The 19,629-nt window shown below is 35.3% G+C and overlaps 1 long non-coding RNA gene across 2 annotated transcripts in view; it reads left to right on the forward strand.

Annotated features, from left to right (window-relative positions):
* LOC142032416 (uncharacterized) overlaps positions 1–19,629 on the forward strand; it is a 53,396-nt gene that overhangs the window by 16,216 nt on the left and 17,551 nt on the right. The window contains exon 2 of one of the 2 annotated variants that reach the window (XR_012650824.1): positions 8,609–8,711. This is a non-coding gene — a long non-coding RNA (uncharacterized LOC142032416). The remainder of the gene's footprint in view (positions 1–8,608; positions 8,712–19,629) is intronic. The other variant, XR_012650823.1, reaches the window with a different exon arrangement.

The following is a 19,629-nucleotide window of genomic DNA, read 5'->3' on the forward strand; positions in this document are numbered from 1 at the left end:
GTTACTAAATACAAATTAATAAGCAATTATACCGTGTGATTTTTCTCTCTAATTTTTACAAAAAAAAGCCTTCAGGGTTTGTCAAGAAAAAAAATCCTTAACTTAAATATAAATGTTCTTTTTTTTTTTTTGCTGGCTTTAGAAAATAAGCAACTTGAACTTTACAGTAATTTCATCTATTTAATGTACTTAATGTGGGTGCATAGTAATATGACAACAGTATCCTCTAGTGGCAGTACGTGTTAACACAAGTCTCAATCTACAATGTGAATTGGTTTACGTGTGTTGAAAAGAAGGTATGTTGGCCACATTATTATTTATAAATTCAGAGTTTTGTTTTATATAACATAACAAGGAATAATTAACCAAATGCTCTGTACGTGATGATAATATATGCTTCAACCACCAGCATCAGCTACACTACGTATATTTTTACGTGACTATAAAACAGAGTATATATATATGATTTCTTGTGATCTTCCAGACTATCAAACTTCTGTAGTTGTATTCTGCTATGGTAGCTTTTTCATAGGTATGTCGTTTAACATGGCAGGATCACTAGTTGCTTTTTAGTCTACTCTTGAACTCTGGCTTTAAAATCTAACTCTCATGGTGAGAGTGTCTCTAGGCACTGGTATCCACAAGCACATCAAATATCCTTAATTTCTTTTTTCAGTTTGAAATTTCAAAAATCCAGTGTATAGCTTAAGGGAAAATAAGGAAAGGCAACATTTTGTGTAAGAGAGTAAACTCTGAGATTTCAATGCATCAGTTTTTCAAACTTACCCGCTAAAAGGGCCAGTCTAGTCTGAAGGGGTATTTGCTTACTGTGAAGATAAATGTTACAAAAAATTAAATGATTTCTCACTCATCCTCTAAAAATATTCCTGCTCTGGAAGTTTGGAAATTTATTTATCTTTGCAAAAAATCCTGTAAGAGTCATCTTCTTTGGTGGTTTTTTTGTGTGTGTGTTTGTGGGTTTTTTTTAATATTCTGACATATTTTGGAGAAATTTTATCTAAACATTTCATAATGTATTTTGGGAATAAAGAGGTTATGATGCTTCCCATTCACACATGCCTCATAAATGCAAGGCAAAGTGGAAGCAGAAAACAGAGAAGACCCAGTTAAAGACACATCTCTAGCTTTTCGTATGGAGTGATTTCTGCAAGTGACGAATGGGAATGAATGTGTTGATGTTTTTATTGTTCTGATTCTACTTTTGAAGACTATTTGGCATACAGTCAGCTCACTTGTGTATCAGGTCCAGTTAGAGAATGGCATAGCTAGCTTAACAATGCTTTCATTTCCCTTGTCGGTACCCAGACAATTAGCAAACATGTTTTAGGAGATGGGATTGTACCTTCTAAATGTTACCACTTAATGCACCATAAAATACAACCAGTGGATACTAAAGAGGTTATACTGCTATTGATACATATAGAATTTGTAAAAGTTACTTGTACTTTATAAACTTACTTTAATTCACAAGTGTATTTGTTCCTATTGTGCCAAATTGTTTTTCTGATATCTCTACAAAGAATTGAAGGAAAATATTGTCTTAATTTTCATGTGAATTGTCCTTAAAAAACAAAAGCAAATGTAAAAACATAAAAATGCAGTATTCTTTTTCCTAGCAATCAATTTATATTGCAAAATATTTGCATTAAGTTTTTTTTTCTCTGAGTTCTGTGCTTGGACCAAAGGAGCTTGATCTGGACAGTTCATGTGCACAGAGAGAAGTCATTGTCGTGTTGTCTTTGTTTGACAATCCCCTCAAGCAGTATTTGCTATAATGGTATAAACTACAGTGGTAAACTGCAATGTAAAAGCATAAAATTTGCAACAACATAACTGTAGCCACAGAACAATAATTAGTCAAGAAATAACTGTCTTGAATGAGACAACAACTATTTTTAAAGTGTCAATAAAAACTATTAGTAGCATAGTAGTGGCCCACTAAGGACCAGATGTAACTATGCAATGAACCGTGTTATTTTAAAAATGTCATGTGAAGACTTCAGCTGTTATCACACCCAGAAGGTGTTATTCAGGGGCTTGTGGTGATGTATGGATCCTTTTGCTTCTGATTCATTAGTTTAATTCCAGTTCACACTGATAGTGACAAAATATTATATAATGGCAGATCATAGCACTGAGTTTCATGGATTAACCATATGTGTCCAGTCCCCCAAAAATATTGCTAGAAGTTTACATTGCAGATTGGCTAACTGTGGAAAACACCAGCCGGTAATTTTGTTGGCAGTGTTTGTTACTGATGTTTGAATGGCCAACGAAGATTGAATTTTCCTTTTTCCTCTAGTTCCTCTCTGCAAGTTGAGCATTGTCAATGGGAAATACAGAGAAGTCTCAGAATTTCTGCCTCTGCTATGTGTGTTCTGCAGATAAATAAAGAAATAAAAAATAATGTCAGGGAAAAATAACACCCAGATGTCCTGGGGGAAATGCTTGTGAGGATCTGTGAAAGGAAACTCTTATGTTAGTGACAGGCTGCAATCTGTTTGTGTGAAGACAGGCCCTACATCATAGGTGATCAAAATAATGCTCTTTAACTCTTAAGCTGTGTTAAAATAGGACTGAGATGCAGAAAGAGTGAAAAAACTTTGATCTTAGCTTCACGTTCTCTTCAATAGGTCAGTACCACCAGGTGAATCTGACTTGTTTTTACTTCCGCTTGCCTGATTCTCTTGAATTCTGTGTTTCTAGATCCTGTGTATCTAGAACTAGTAACTTAAGGGCATAAGAAGATGGAGTTTACTGTTATATGCTTTATTATGTGTTTTAGTGTTCCTGTTGACTAAAACCAAGTTAATTTGATATTAAGTTGCTGAAAAATGTATACTCACTTGATGACTCTATTGGTGTTTTTTTGGAGTATGTTATGTTTTCTTTGTACATATTTTGCCTTGAAAAGGGAACCTTCTTAAATTTTCTTTGGAAAAATACTGTGTTTATGTAGTAAGCAGTACAATAAAACAAATTTTAATGATAATTTGGAGTTTCACATGTTCATAATTGCAAGAATGTTGCCTGAAATACAAACATAGGAATTTAAGAACTATTCTGAAACATTTGAAAACATTATATTTGGCTATGAAGCATCATAGTCTAATGGTTTATTGTTTAGGATTCCAGTACAGTATTTTTCTCAGTGTTTCACTGAAGTGTAGCATAGACGTTAGAAGAGCTCTGTAATAAACAAAGACTTTCTTATCTATTATCATATTATTAAATGGGGCTTGACTGCTAGCTCTGCAGAGCTGAATTAGCAAGACAAATAACACAGGAAGAATAGCCAAAGCTCCTTGGATAATGTCCTTCTCTGCTGACCTACAGCACGGTTCATTTTATGTACTCATTTAAAATTTGGGCTGCCTGCTGGTATGCACAAAAAGAGTACAATAATTGCAGAGTGTTCTCTTCTAATAGAAATCTATAAAGAAATACAGGAAATAAACCAATCAAATGTATTTCTCACAGATCACTGGAGAGCCATAATATCATGTGCAGATAATAGTTGCATACTAATGATCTGGAGAATGTGAACTTGCAGTCTAGCACAGTCATACTTGATTTCCATTAATAATTGCATGAACCAGCCCCTACTACAGTATAATGGCATGCTGTATACAATGATTAAAATATTAGATCTTTCATATGGTGAATATGTCACTTTACAAACGGCTTCACTGAATTCAATTCATTAGGGCAGGTGTTCTTCAGTGTGAATAAGGTTATTGTCTGGCCCTGAATAAGGCAGCAAAGAGAGTCCTATTGCACTAAGAAATTGCACAGGAAAAATGTCTGTTTTTCTGGTGGTTGACTCAAAACATAAGAAAGAAAAATTCAGTATGTAACAGAGGACAGAAGAAACAAATATATTGAAGAGATTGACTTTGATTTGCGGAGGCTGCTTTTTCACTACAATTTTAGTTATGCCAGAGGGAAGTATGCTTTCTCTTTCTCTCCACTGACGCTATCCCATACATCTGGAAGCAATCGGTCTTAAAAAAGGGCCCTGACATCTCAAGTTAGAGAAAGCAGACCAATGGTATGTGGCAGAGCTGTGACAACAAATCTGAAAATCTGTCTTCATTGATTTCAGTTACTGTCATGTTAGATTTGATGCAAAACTTTCAGCATCAACTCACTCTTATGTGTAGTACTGCCCGAGCTAGAAAATATTAAGAATTACTTTTTAATATAAATTGAATAGACAGATCATACACACATGTGCTAAGAATTTATTGGAATTGAATAGGATGCATAACAGCCTTAAAAATTTAAAAAGTAAAGTACAATGAAGTGTAGCTGTAAAGTACTCTATAATGTAGAACTACAGAGAGCAGAATCCTCTGCCGAGTTAGACTCTTTGTCAACTAATTAATCATTCTAGAATAAAAGAGCCTTGTGACTTCCCATAATATAAAGCCAGGAAAAAATGTGTTTACTAAGAAAAGCTAGAGAGAAGAAATTCTATTACTAAATACAGTATTTTATATGATGGTATATTTTTCATATCAATTCATTTGCTATAATTTTTGAAAATTAAACCATTTTCAATGTACACCTTCATGTAATTTGCAAGGAAAAAGTATCACATAATTTTTTCACTTTGCAATATTTTAAAGAAATGTCCCTAGATATGCTATAAATCAGAATTTGGCTTGTGAAAGGGGTAGCTCCTCCTTGGATTCAGCACAGACATAGGGTACAGACTGGTATATACTGATGAAGAGATTTCAAATTTTATATGAGGAAAAGAGAAGTTGACTGGTCATACTCAAAAATAAGCTATGTCCCTACTTCTCATTTTTTTAATAATATTGCATATTGTCAGTAGTATGAAATGACAAAACTACTAGTTTTTTACCAAGTAGAACAGAAGGCTAGAACATGGCTACTTAAAGAAAAAATTAGTAGTCCTATTGGCTGAATTGGGACTATGTAAGAGGATAAGTACTCACCATCGTGAAAAAAGAAAATCATTCATAATCTGGCTCTGGGAGCCACTTGCTATTAAATTTCATGCCTTATGTTTTAAACTGAGAACCTTTAGAGGTGAGGAGGGAGTCATTTCTTCAAGTTGTAAGGTACACAATTTCTAGGTGCATATTTCTTTACTGACTTTCTCTGAAATAGAAGTTGCCGACTACAGCTGGAACGACATGGTACTAAAGTGATTAATGGATTGGTTTGGGACGGGAGATCCTGTTTTTATATTTTAATAAGTTAACAAATCAAACATGTGAAATAAAAACAAATTCCTAAATTAAGAAAGACTTATAAATGTTTTGGTCAAAATATTGTGTAACAAAAGTACTACCAGACAGAGGAGTCACACAGCTTTTCCAGGGAGTGCCTTTTTCTGTATTTAAGCAGCTCTCTCCTGGGAAGCAGTGCTACAAAAGTTACTGGTAACAGTGTGACAGGACTAAGTGCTTTAAGAATAAGTAATAAGCGCTTTGCCTAAACCAAATAGTGCTGTAGTGTTATAATAGTCTAAAATAATATTAATTCTTAAATTTTCTTCGTAACTGTGTCAGTTCCTGTTGTCTTCAGGACAGAATACCTATTCTTCATTGACATATCTTTAAAAAGCAATCATTAAATTCTACATTCTTCTTTACAGTTTGAGAATACAAACTTGTGTATAGAGGAATTAGCAACGTTAGTCAAATGTACTTTCAAAAATATTTAACTAAGTAATAATCTTATATGGTGTGTGTTTGTTTGCTTATTTAGGTTCTAAACCAAACTGATTGCTACTAATACTTTTTTTACCAGATTTTAAAACCCCTCACAGGATTCTACAATCTAACCATTCTTTCATTAAATGTCTGTTGTTTATAATACCACTTTTCTAAGTAAGTTGCTACTCAAAAGAAATAAGTTAAGTAGATACTTTGAGAAATGTGTCATGCAGTGAGTTTGTTACTGCTCACATTTCTTTTGAGGAATGAAGAACATGACTCTATAATGTCATTCTGTTTGTTAATCACAATGCTCTTCGGTTTCTTCGTTACCTTCTAAACTGTTTCCTATGCCTGGACCCACCTACTGTAAAATAATTTTACCTTCAGAAGCGTCTCAGACCGTTTTCTTGCCAAATAAACGTTTTTAGCACCTTACATTCTGTTCTTTAAAAGTATCAAAGAGGGTGAGCTACTAAGCCAAATTCCCCTCAGGATTTGAGAATGTGACTCTGTAATCTTGTGTAAAGAGGCATTAACAACATTAGTCACAGTACTCTGCTTTTTCCATATTCCTGACTAGTTGCTGGTGAGGCCATCCTTGCACAAGCAGAATTCTCATTAGCATTAACAGATTTATCAAATAATAAAAAAAAAAAAAAAAAAAGAGATTTGTAGAACAGTGCTCCTGCTACTTATAGGTACAGCATAATTTATTTTTATTTACTAATGTATGTAAGAGTTGCACAAAAAAAGCACTGGAATCGTGAATCAGCAATATTTTATAGTAGGGGATGCCTGGGTAGGGACCAAGGGGAGGATTTTAGGCATCTGGGCTTTACTACTGTAAATAACCAAATTTATTTGTAAACACTGGTATGATAAAACCATTTAAACAATGATTCACAACACATAATGATAATGGACTGTTTTTTGTGGCAAAGGACCAGCAGGGAGGTACTTAGAGCTTTCAGATTCTAAATTCACTTTTACATCAGCCCTTGGAGCATTACAGAAAGGGGACCACTCAAACTCCTCACCCTAGTTATGATTCACGTGAGGCAGTCCACTGGCTGGAATTGTTTTGCCCGTGTTCTGTGCTTGCTTCCCAGTTCATGGACTCATCATAGAATGGTTTGCGTTGGAAGGGACCTTAAAGATCGTCTGCTTACTAACTTAGGCTGTAGGAATTGGTTATACTGGACTCCAGCCAGCTGGCAGTGATTTTTGTGATCAGGGAATTCTACCTAGAGAGAAGTATCCAGTCTTTTTTGCTGTTCAAGCAATGTAGTGAGAGCAGACTGGACCACAAAATGTGACCCAAAAGTGTCTTAGAGTAGCTGACTTATTAAAGGAGATGTTTAACAAAATGTCTGTTCCATTCAGTTTTATCAGCAGAAGAAAAACACCTGAATAAGGAGTCCAAGACCTGGTCCTTACTATGCTTTCTTTACCCTTTCATTCTTTGTTTTGTTATCTTTGTGAATTTTGAGTATGTACAACCAGTCAGCAAATGAAAAATCAGGTGCTTTTTACACTATTAGTTACAACATCTGTTTTTCTTTCTGTGAATGTTGATATTTCAACTTCCCGTAATATTTCTTTGACTGCTTAAAATTTTTGTTAATTTGTTTTAATCAGTTTAATATAATTTGAAGATTACCTAAACATGTAAGGGTTTTTTTGTCCCTCATTTGCCTCTTCATTGCTTGAATTCCTTACTGATTTCAGTGAAACACCAAAATGTATTTCATGTCACAAGAAGAATTCTGAAGACTGAGAGGTATTAAGAATGAGGGAAACACTAAAGAATACCTGCTTTTAAAATTTAACAACTTAATAACCTTATGTATTCTGTTTATGTGTGCCTATGACTTATGTAACACTGTGGGTTTTGTTCCACATTTAAGTATTTTTATTTTCTTGTGATTGCTTTGGGCTAAATTTTTTTTGTGTTTGAGTGTCAAAATAGCCTTTTCTTTGGAAACTGATTATATTTCAATGCTATAAAACTAGTGACAAATATGTGACTCATCAATAATTTTTTTACATGGTATAGATTAAAAAGTACATTTGTATTAAGGTGGTTCAGTTGCATGTTTTAAGATCAGCAATAGTGCAACAACATTAAGTTTGAGAAGAGAGTGCTCGGCATTTGTAGGATTCCTATCACTGATTCATTGGAAGGAATGAGCTCTGGAGTATGTTAAAATGCATTTCTACATAGGATAACGACATTAACTTATTGATTAAAAAGAACTGTTAGACCATTCAGGTTTACTATTTGCCTCAAAGGCTTTGTTAGTTCCAAAACTCTGTAATGAGCATCATTAATATCTGTCTTTTAAGTCTTTTAATGTAGAATTCTAGTTCTTAAAATGTCCTTAAATATAAGGACTGTCCTTATATGTACTGGAACACTGTAATATCATCCCACTTCTGTAATGTATAATTTGATGTGCACACTGTAACTTTTTCTGATGAGCATACAGGAGTCATCTACTATATCTTACTAATATAAAAATACATCCTGAATTATTAATGCATTAATACTAATGAAGCAGTAGATAAAAGTTATAGTGCAAATACCAATAGTGGGGGCTGCTGCTAAGCAATTTCTAGTGCCAAATTTTCCAAAAAAGAGATGATTCTAAGAATGGAGTTGTTAAAATGTTCAATTTATTCATTAATATGTGGGTAGTGTTCTCATTTTCTCACTGAGAATCTATTTGCTAATAAACTATCTCATAAGACTTGTTAAATAAGGAGTCTGCAAGTTGTATGCAGTATTTTTTACTTATTTAGTGCCAATAATCTAAGAATGTGTAAGTACTTAAATATTAATAAAGTAAACATCTGATTATTCTGATAAGAATATTATATCTGTTTTATAGATGACTAAACAGAGGCCTGGAAAGGAGATGTGACCATCAAACACTACACAGATCTGTTAAAGAAGTTGGGACGTGTTAACATGAGTGGCAAATAATACAGTAGGTGTGCTTTTATCTGTCTTGATAACTGCTTTCTTCCCATAGCTACTAATGGACTTGTGGAAAAGCGTGAAAATTCAATTCGTATTTCACTGACTTAGAAACAAAACACAAAGTGATTATACTCATGTAGACAGCAAAAAACTCAAAAGTTTTAAACAACCAATGTCTCTCAAATGGAAGAAGACTTTTTCATCCTTTTACATGTCTCCTTGAAATTAGGAATTTTCTGGTTAACAAGCCAATAATGAAAAATCCTTCTGCACTGCTGTTGCCACAATTCAGATTCCAATTGGATAATCTTCCACCCTGACTCCTCTAAAACTTTGTGGGAAATCTATTGATAATTACATTCATAACAGAAATTTTAAGGAACTAATAAGCCAAATGTTTGCATAGTTAAAAGCAGTATGATCTCTAAGAATAAAGTTCAAAACATTTGAACTAATATTTTCAAGCTTAGGTGCTAAAATGTGGTTCCTTAACACTTTTATAGGCTTGCAAACAGTCAAATTGCTGACTATCTTCCAAAAGGTTCAAGTCACTTTTATTTTGGAATCCAAATGTGCATTTAGGAATGCTGCTGTCAGGCACTAATGGCTGATTTGCAGTAAATTTTAATAGTTCATTTGATGATCCGTAAATGAAGTCCAGAAGACTCCTGAATTTTCTAAGTCCTCCTCACCACTAAATTTATAGAACTGCTGTATGTAAACTATTGTATTCTACTATGGTATCTGTGGGCTCTTGGATACAGATGTGCATCCTAAATGACTGTCAGAACAAGACCTAGGTGTATATCATTTCTGTTGTGCCATCGAACTAATACTGTCATTTGTGTTGAATGGGAACCTAAAGATACTGGCAGAAAGTTTTCAGTTTGGACAGTTTTCCAATCTGAACAAAATCAGGGGAGCTGGATGACAAGGGTAAACTCTACTGCACATTTTAGGATCACAAGCCATGAGAATTCAGTCCTGTTATGTTTTAAAATAAATAGAGATCTCCTTACAGACTACAATAGAATAATATCTCAGGGAAAAATTATGACTGTACTTACTGAAGAATTTTCCAATCTTGCAAATTTTACTGAAAATTTTATTGTCCTATTTTTCAGAATTACCTTAGTTTCTAAAATGGATGATATAGAATGTAGAAACTACATTTAGTAACTTGAGGATATAGACTGTATAGCACTTCAAGGAAAGATGACAGTAGGCATCAGTGTTTTTCGGACAGTATTTTTTGTTGCAGAGGAACATTATTAGTGGAACTGGCACAAAGAGAACTAAGCAAGTACAAGGGGGCAAATAAGGATAAAGGGCCACATCCTGCAAAGTGCTGAACGTGTTTTGAGGCACTGACTGTCTTTAACTCCAGTTGACTCCTGCATGCAAGGAGGGTGGATTGAAAGAATGTGTGTATGTGCATGTATGTGGAATCAAAGAACCTTATTTGAACCTGTCTTTGGGTTATAGCCAAGTACTTAAAAGTCAAAACGATAGTCAGATGCTTGGGCTATGAAGTTACTTAATGCAAAAGAAAAAAAAGGAGTATAGCTGCTTTGGTTTTGATCTTGCTCATGTGATAGAAGTTCCAATAGCTTCCGATCCTACTGGCAGGTCCAAAGACTTTCTCTAATTGTATTTATATAAATGTTAATAACTAATTCAGTATTATTAACGATGGCAAGATTTGAACTCATTAAAGGTGGGAAATTGGTGGGATTAACTTGCTCCAGCTTTTATTTGCCAAGAGACCATTTTCCCAGCATTATTCTTCTTCCATATATTTTAACCTTGTAATTGTGGATCAAAGCCTACTCAGCTTTGGTTGTATTAAGTGAATCTTACTGAAATAGAAACTCAGAAAGGCATTTTCTGCCAAAAAATGTAACTGGAGAAGTCACGATTCAGTTCAGCTTATTAAATCTGTTTACTCAGTGTGCCTAAGTCTTTTTGGAATTTAAAAAAAAACCCCACAAACATGGGTGTGCTTGGGCAGTGGGACATGACAAGTAGTACATTTTTAAAGAAATAGTCCTGGGAAATAGGTTTGAGAAACATTGACAATACAGAACAATAAACAAGACCTCATAAATGTATTGCTTGGATTAATATGTCTCTATGAAACTAAAATTGTTCAGAAATTGTGAAAAATCAGAACTTCAAAGTCTTGTACTTTATGTTCATCTGAATATAAGAATTCCATCTGGTCCTGTATCTTCTCTCTAAAAATTGCTGATATATTTGTGCTTTCAAAAGAAGGTGTAAGAATTTTACAGGAAACTACTGTGGTTGGTCTTTTCCTGAACTCTAATTGCTAATCTGCTTGAACTTTATTAGCTCTTTCCATAAAATTGATATAAATAATTATAATAATTGTGAACATCCACTCTATTTATATTCTTTCCCTATGAATATTTACATAAAAATTCTTGACATCATTTACTTCATGTCATTTAGAATATAAGATCAGCCACATGAAATGAGACCAAAGGTCCATCTAGCTTGATATTGCCTCTCACCTGCTATGTAAGACTTTTGTTTGGTGAGCCTTATTATTTGCAGAGTAACAATTAACAATTTATTCTTCTCTGTTAACTGTCTTAATTGCATTAATGACATTAGTCATCTCAACATTGACATTAGTTGTATTTTGCTTTCAATCTTCTGGGGTTTTTTTGAACGGAAGCATCTTGGTGTGTTTTGTTTCTCTTTTGTGAAACTGTTCCATACTTCTATTTATCTTTGATATGCTTTCTATGGTTTCATAGAAGCTATAGTTTTTTAGAAACTAAAATTATAGTTTTATAGGGTCGTTTTTTTTCCTGAGATGGGATGTCAGAACTGCATGCTTTGTAGATGTTGGGAACATGGTAGGTTTATATTGTCTCAGAATTATTTCTGTCTCTTTCCTAGTAGTTTATGTTTGTCCTTTCCTAGTAGTTTATGTTTGTCTTTTTGAATCTTGTTGCATATTGAACTGCTGTTTTCAAAGAATCATCCATAATGACTCCAAGACCATGTCTCATTAAGATGATAGTTGAGAGATCATCTTTTTATATGTTTTCACCTTATGTGTTATGTTGCCTTTATTGATTTTATGCATCCGTTATCCATTTTGAGAACATTAGAACGATTGTATTAGGTTAGACCAAAGGTTACATTAGGCCAGTTTCCTGTCTCCAGTACTGGCTAAAATAAAATGCTGCTGGAAAAAAAACCACATTAGAACAGGGCAATCATGCATTGTTACTTTGTCAGAATATTCTCCCGGGCTCCAGCAGTTTGCAGTTCAGGAAATTCCAGAGTCAGAGATACTGTCTTTGTAGTTAATGAATTTTATTTCCTGTTGCTCAGTACAGTATAATTCTTCTGCAAATGCTAGCAGTAAGTTTTAGATTTGACTGTCCTGACTAATTTTTATCACCAATAATATTTCATCCTATTCTGTCCATATGCAGCTTGTCTTAATTGAGGTAATTAAGCCAACTAATGTTCATCAAACTTTTAAGTTCATGTAGACACTCAGTTAATTGATCTTTCCACTTTTTTGGTCAGATCGAATGTAGTTTATGTTTTTTCCAATCCTTTGTTAAGTCCCAAACTGTTTAATTTCCTACTTTGGCACGTTACTAATTTTTTTTTCACACAAGGTAGAAAGCACTTATTTGAGGAAGAGATGAATGGAATTTGAGCCATCCTCTGACTGTTTAAATCAAAGCATGCTGCTGCTGAAGCTGTAGAAATTCATGGTTATTCCAAATGCATTCTGTACCAGCTGCAACTGTTTAAGTAACTCACTATTTTTTGAGGAGATATGATATGAATAGGGATAACAGTGAGAAGAACTGATAAGTGTTTTGATTTAAAATCTTTCTGCTTAACCCTTTATTATGTTCACACAGGATTTTTGCAAAAATACTGTCCTTAAGCAAATGGTCTTTGACTAAAGATCAGTCTGAAAATATGACAGTGTCTTGTCTGGTGTTATATGTAGGATTAGGTCCAGCATTATTGAAATTAATGAGAGTTTCTGCTTTGACCTTGTTTATAAGGAGCAGGACCTTGGACACCAATGTGCAGCTGGACACATTGAAAGATAAAGTTATCTGTGGTGGGTTTTTGTGTGATTGAGTACAGAGATAAGAACTCTAGCACTATTTACATTTTCAGTGCCATTTAAGTGCTGAATTCCTAATGTGCATTGACATTGCACAGTTTTAAGGGCGATATTGTGTGCAACCATAAATAAATGTGTGTCATTTTTCCTTTGAACAATTTAATATTTTAGGCATGGTATGTTGGTTGTGCCTTACGGAAAGAACAGACGTGCAGTTTACCTTGTGGGAAGAGGAATCAGCTGCAGTAATTTAGGCTTTTCTCCTGGTATTTCCCTATTATCCAATAATCTCTTTGATGAGGAACAGTCCCCAATTTTCTGTTCTCCCCTCTAAGTCTGGCACCTGCCCTAAATATTTATTTGGAGAAACAGGCCTCCCCCAAATGCCTTTCATATTTAGCACGGCTGTTTCCATTTACTGCCTGATGAACCTTTTCAGAAGCTGTATTCTTTACCTCAAAGGTTATTGTTGCTGGGGAAAAAAGCAAAGTCCTAGGTATGCCCTCTGGTCTTAAACAGTATCTGTCCCTGAACCACAAGTTCTTGAAATGGGTCCATGTTAGCTATTATAATGGGTTTGCTATGGTGCAGACATTCAAGATCCAAAATTTTGTCATTGCAATATTAGTAGAGATGTGCTTTTGCCCCTTTCCTTGCTACTCAGCATATGTCGTATAAGGAAGTTCTCTTATTGAAAGGGAATGCTTTGAAGATCTTTTGCAATTAATATATTGCCTTTTGCTTCCCCTGTATTGAGGATTTATTCCAAAGCCTCATTTCAGTTGTGCAGAACATGTGCAGGTTACGTCCCATGATCAAGTCTACATGTGGGATACCTTGGTTTTCCCAGTTAGGGCTGTGTTTCTCAGGGGTTTTCTCTTTGCTGGTTGTTCAAGATGCAAACACTATGCAAAAGGCAGCTAGACTCCAAAGTTTTCTTCTCAAGTGAGTTAAGAAGGCTTTTGTCTTTTAATCTTCTCCTGAGCATGCCACCAGAGCCAAAATTTCTTGTGCCATTTGGGTAAATGCATAGGCTAATCAAACGGGTGAGGTGTTCATAGTAGCACCAGGGATGTCATACACGCTGGTGATTTACTCTGTAAAGTCTGTGGGGAAAATGCTGGATGTTCACACAGTGCTTGTCTCCTACAGCATCAATCTGTTATGCAGCTGTATCAGCTTTGGCAACATCCACAGAGCACAGCAGGACTGTATCCACATCGGCTCCTTTGCTGTCTCTTCCTGACTGTTTCTGACCTGGTGGGTCTGCTTCTTGCATCTTTTAGATTGTTAAGGCTACGCTGGCTACCGTCAGCACTATACACATTGTGCTGCCCACGTGGTTCTACTTTCTTAAAATCTCCTCCTTGATGCTTAAAATCTCTTCAGCTATCCCTGACAGCAGGAGTGTCATTTGTTTGCTAGTCAGGCATCTAAACCATTCTGCTAGAAGGAATGGTGAGAAAATATGGTTTTGTCTGATCATTAAAAGAAGAGCTTATGCCTGGGAGTCTAAAGTATCAACATCAGTGCGCAGTGGTATGTATGTGTTTTATTCCAAGGGTGTCTGCTTCTTGAACTGGCTTACAAGTATCAACCTCCTTTCTCATCAGTCTAAGCGGGCTTGCTTATTTCTCAACATCATTGCAGTGCTGGCTGCTGAATTATTTGGCTTTGTTTTCTAGACACAGTTTCAAACTGCTAGACAGGTTTCTTCTCTGTGTTCTTGTGTCCTAATACTTTGTTTTCTCTTTTTAATGGAGGCCAGATGGTCTCTCACGCATCACATCACTCCAGACTGTTCTTGATGTGGCAGATATAAGTTCCCATTCTATTGCATTACCTGTTCAAGAGCAGCGATTTTCATAGCTGCAGCGTGCTGGCCTCTTTAGGACATGTGATACTCATTGAGAATTTGCTGTCTAATCATTCCTTCATTTTCATTTCCAGAATTAAACTCTGCTCCACTGTCTTAAGAATTCTTAGGCCAGTTCTGTTGCAAAGGGAACAATGTTTTACTAATTACTAATATTAGATGGTCTGTGCCTCCACAGTCTTTGAAGATTGTAAGCCTTGGCAATGCATTATTCATTTTGGGTCCCTGATTTATGTTTCCTCCCAGCCAGGGAACACGTGATAGTTACAGGATCGCCCTATTTTCTACATTCTGTACTGAGTTTTTGGGTGGAGTATCTGGCTACTGAAAGAGATAGTTGAAATAACTGGCAAGCTAGGCATTCTGGCTTGGACATGTCTAGCAATCCAAGTACTCGAGAGAGGAAATCAACCAGTATTTCAGAATGAATAAATTGTCTTTTATCAGTTAATTAATTACTGAAAGGGATAGATGGTAGTGCCTAATGATAATATTCTATATGACAGCATTACCGTTAACCCTTAGAAAACACTTAGTTCTTCAGGGTACATGATGTTCTTGTCTTTTAAACATAACGGAATCTCTATAATGTCTCTGGTCTAGGCAGTGCTAAGATGGGCACATAAGTTCCCCATCTAAGACTCCACAACTTTGCTGCATAGCCACTGATTGCATTTTAATTTCACCATAATCTCAGGCTTTATGCAAACTTTACAGTAACTAGTTTTGATATTGTCTGGACATCTAAACATTGTAAGGGTATTCTTTCCAGACTATCCTTGTTTATGGAACACTGCAACTATGTCTTGATCCAGAGTATTTAGCTAGGATTTAGTAAGGTGTCAGTATGAATTACAGAAGAAGCTTCTGTACAAAGCTTTCCTAGAAGTATAATCCTCAGAAGAATTAACAATTCCAGACTGCTTTGCCAAATAAATTTTAGTATGTGTGTCTTGTAAACAAAAAAGACAATAATTGCATGTTTGGGTGCATTATATTTTTATTTTACTGAATTACAGAATAGCAGTTTCTCTTCATTACTAGACAAGTCTATGAGTTGTAGTGATAAACAATTAATCTATTCCAGAATATTTATCGGACCCTTGTCTATTAAAGATAAACATTGCTCCAAGAGGGAAACAGTATATATAATGAAAGGTGATTGTTTAATGATTAATTGGGAATGTGAAATTCTAAGAGGCAATAAAGCTTTCAGAACATATTGATACTCAGTTTAAAACTGTAGAATGAAAATCATAATGATTAATTTTAAGAATTAGTCTATGATCATGAGCAGATGGAGCTGGGAACATCAGATTGCTAACAGATAAGTATCTTCACATTGGAAAAATACATCAGTATTCACCTTGGTATTTTCTGGAAAAAGTTTTGGCTTTTCTTTATTCACTCAAGGCTTTCTAAATACTTTTCTGTATATAATTTCTATTGTTTAGACTTTTGGTATAAAAATAATCCAAAATTCATTGATACAGTTTTGTTTTCAGAGTCTGCTTTTCCCTAGGGAAAAAAAAAAAGTTTTATTTGCTATCTATCTTCAATTAAAACTTGGCTAGAATTTTTTTTTCCATTGGAAATCTTAGCCCATTTCCATTCCAACTGCAGGCTAACATCCGTGCTTTGGGATAAATAGCAATGAGCCTTCTCACAGCTTCTCAGAAGCTCTTTAAATAAACAGTAATTGAGTATGATGGACAGCAACACCATTACAACCTGTTGATGGCAGAAGTTCATTCTTTTTTTTCCAAGATGCATTCAGCCTCTACTTCGTGGATCAATAACTCTTCTCCAGATAATGTTTAACAGTCACTAAAAATATGTGTCTATTAATGTCATAGTATGAAATTCTATGACAAGAAGCTATAGGAAGTGACATTAGGATTTGCACAGCGTATTGGTAAGCGAGTAGCTAATAGTGCTAGGATTCTGTCTCCTGTATTGCAGGCTGGAAAAAAGCCTGTAGCTTAGGAGACATCGGCTGTGTCAATTAAGAGGTAGACCTTGAGCTGCAACTGGGGTATATCATAGGGCTGCCAAAGGGAAAGGGAAGAAAGTTTTGTTTAAGTTCTGCAGTAAAAGAGTGCTGTGAGTTGGTCTGCGTCCCAGGTATGCTAACTGCCAGTGGCCCCAGTGGGATGATTCAACAGCCACTGGAAAATCTCCTTTTTTGCCTTTTGGTTGTGCCCAGTGCCCCATTAGTGGTGGATAAATGAGATGGAGGGCACTGTGCTGGGGTTGCACCACAGGGAAAAACCTTCTCACTGCATTTTTCTTAGAGAACTGCAGGTGTCACTAAAAATCACAAAGACAAATCCATTCTCTGGAAGCCAGGACACTGGGGAAATCTGGGGAAGTGGTGAAAAAGACGAATCCTTTTCCAGTTGTGGAGTGTGATAAGCCAACAAAACAGAAAACAGGGCTTTGGGTTTTTTTTGTGTTGGATCTGTCTCAGTGCTTTATGCATGTATGTCCTTAAAAAGTGCTAATTGTGGCTATAATTGGACTTAGAAAGTTTTCCAAGTAGTCATTATGGTAAGAACACTTTAAGAGGTTCAGTTTCCATCTGTTACCAGATCCATGGCTTGAATAGCGAATGAATTTTTTTTTCTTAAAATTGGCTTTGTTTCTTTTATTACACTTGTTTGTCACTGTGATCAGTATGTGAAAGATAAACACATGTCACTGTAAAATATTTTTAAAAATTATTTTTAAATGCTACTTCCTGAATAGTTGTAGGACTTCTGATGGTCACCATTTCTCGTTCTTTCTCTAGATTCTCTAGTGGTGAACATTGCTTATTTAAGTGTTTTCTTTCCATAACATCTTCAGCTTGGCTTTGCTTATTATTCAGTGGCTCCTGCTTTCTTAGGTCATTTCATAGGACATACGGATATATCAACGTAATGGAAAGATACAGAAAATATCTTGATAAGCATGTGTTATTTGATATGATACTGACTACTGTGAAGAATGTAAGACAGTCTTGCAATAGTTTTCCATTCACTCTGCATCTTTTAGTTTTCCACCTTTCAATTTTGACATGAAGTAATGTGTTAAGCTTCATCCTTGCCTGGGAGACAAAAAGTCTGGGAGTATTTGCAGTCAATGATCTGTCATGGTGTCAAACAGTGTATCAAGAATTTATTAAGACAATTACCTATGGACCATATTTTTTCTAAAACAATGGAAAATGATTGCTGCTAGCGTTAACACTTCTAACAACAATCAATCATCTTCCCAACTTTCCACCAGTAAGGGAAATCAAAGAAATCATTAAATACCTACTTAGGAGGAAAAAAAGCAGGCAGGAAACAGAAAGAGATGGACAAACAGACAGATAGCAGCAGGCTGAATCTGAAAGGTCAGTGTGTCTCTCCTGCTATACAATGTAGTACAGTCTTGTTGGGTTAGGGACTGTTGACTTCTGCTGCTGAAATGGTGGATTATTTTAGAAAAGTTGTCTTTCCAGCATCAAACTACTGCTGGTTGGCTTAACTTCTGATTTCAGAACAAGTGTAATTTGCATGCAGTGATGTGACTGCCATATCCACTTCCAGAGCTGGAGGAAACACTGATCATTTATGCGTATACAGAAGCAGCGTGATGGCTAACTTTGAAAATTATTTGAGGAAGTTGTGTGATGACCATAGTGGAAACTGCAATTACTTTTATCAAATATCTGTGGCAAATATTAATTAACGTCACATGAAATATGTTAAAAAGTGTTCTGCAGAATTTATTACTTTGCTGTTTTATATCCTGCTGTTGGCACGGCAGGTACAAGGGGTTAATTCCAGAAATATTTCATATCTCTGCCTTGCTGACTCTTATCCATCAGTGGTGTCCCATAGCCTCTTGGCAAAGAATCTATCCTAGGTAGTCTGGTAATGCATTTGGAAGGGTAATCCCACAGTTGAGTTCAGCTTCCACAGGAAACAGCATTGATAACGCAAAGTGCATTTTTCCAACTGAATTTCCATTTTTCCAAAGTTCTCTGTACCTTGTTTAAACATCTTAAGCACATGTCTGAAGGACTAATACTTTTTAATTTTTAATTAAAAAAAACCACTTCAATTTTCTCCAATCATTTATATTGTTAAAAAGCAATAAATAAAGTATCATGCACATCTGTCTGTCTGTCTCTACCAGAAAAAGCTCTACCCAGAGCTTTCCCACTTTCATTTTTCACTTCGTCTTTATTGGCTGAAAATCAAATGCCTTCTTGTTTACTTTGGCAGGCTGTTGAAGGTTATGACTGAGCCCCTCCATTTTCTTTCTTTGTTACATTTACAGTAGTGATCAGAAATATGAGGCTTCCTTTATGTGTTTCTTTGCTGAGAATTCTTGTCAAACACCACTGCCAGCGTAACTGTTCTTGGCACTTACTGCCAAAATTTCATTATCTGATGCCTGTGTCACATTAGCACTTAATCATTTCAGTCTCTTCTTATAATAGGGTCATATTGTGCCTTTAACCACATTTTCATTACCTGTCTTTGACACCTTTCTCTTTTAGCTAAACATCTTTTGAAGATGAGTTGAACACAATATTCAAAGATTCATTGCACCATCAGTAACCTTTACACAGTTTATACATTTTTTCAGCTTTTTTCTCTGCTGTACTAGATTATCAGTTTGATGACCTTCTGTGTAAGTTGTGAGACATTTGTTTTCCTAAAGATGTCAGTGTGTTTTGTATGACAGTTACTCTAACTACAACATAATTTATATTTATCAGATTCAATATTTGGGTTTGGGGTTTTGCAGTTTGTCATATTAATGAAACTGGACTGTGAGGGCTTTCTGTATCTAGTTCATTTCACTATTTGGTTCTTTAAGATTATTACACTGTTGGGTTTCTAGCACAGGAAACGAATGATCAGATTTCATATAGATAGATTTG

Source organism: Buteo buteo, chromosome 6 (assembly GCF_964188355.1).
Source record: "Buteo buteo chromosome 6, bButBut1.hap1.1, whole genome shotgun sequence".
Classification (NCBI taxonomy): Eukaryota; Metazoa; Chordata; class Aves; order Accipitriformes; family Accipitridae; genus Buteo; species Buteo buteo.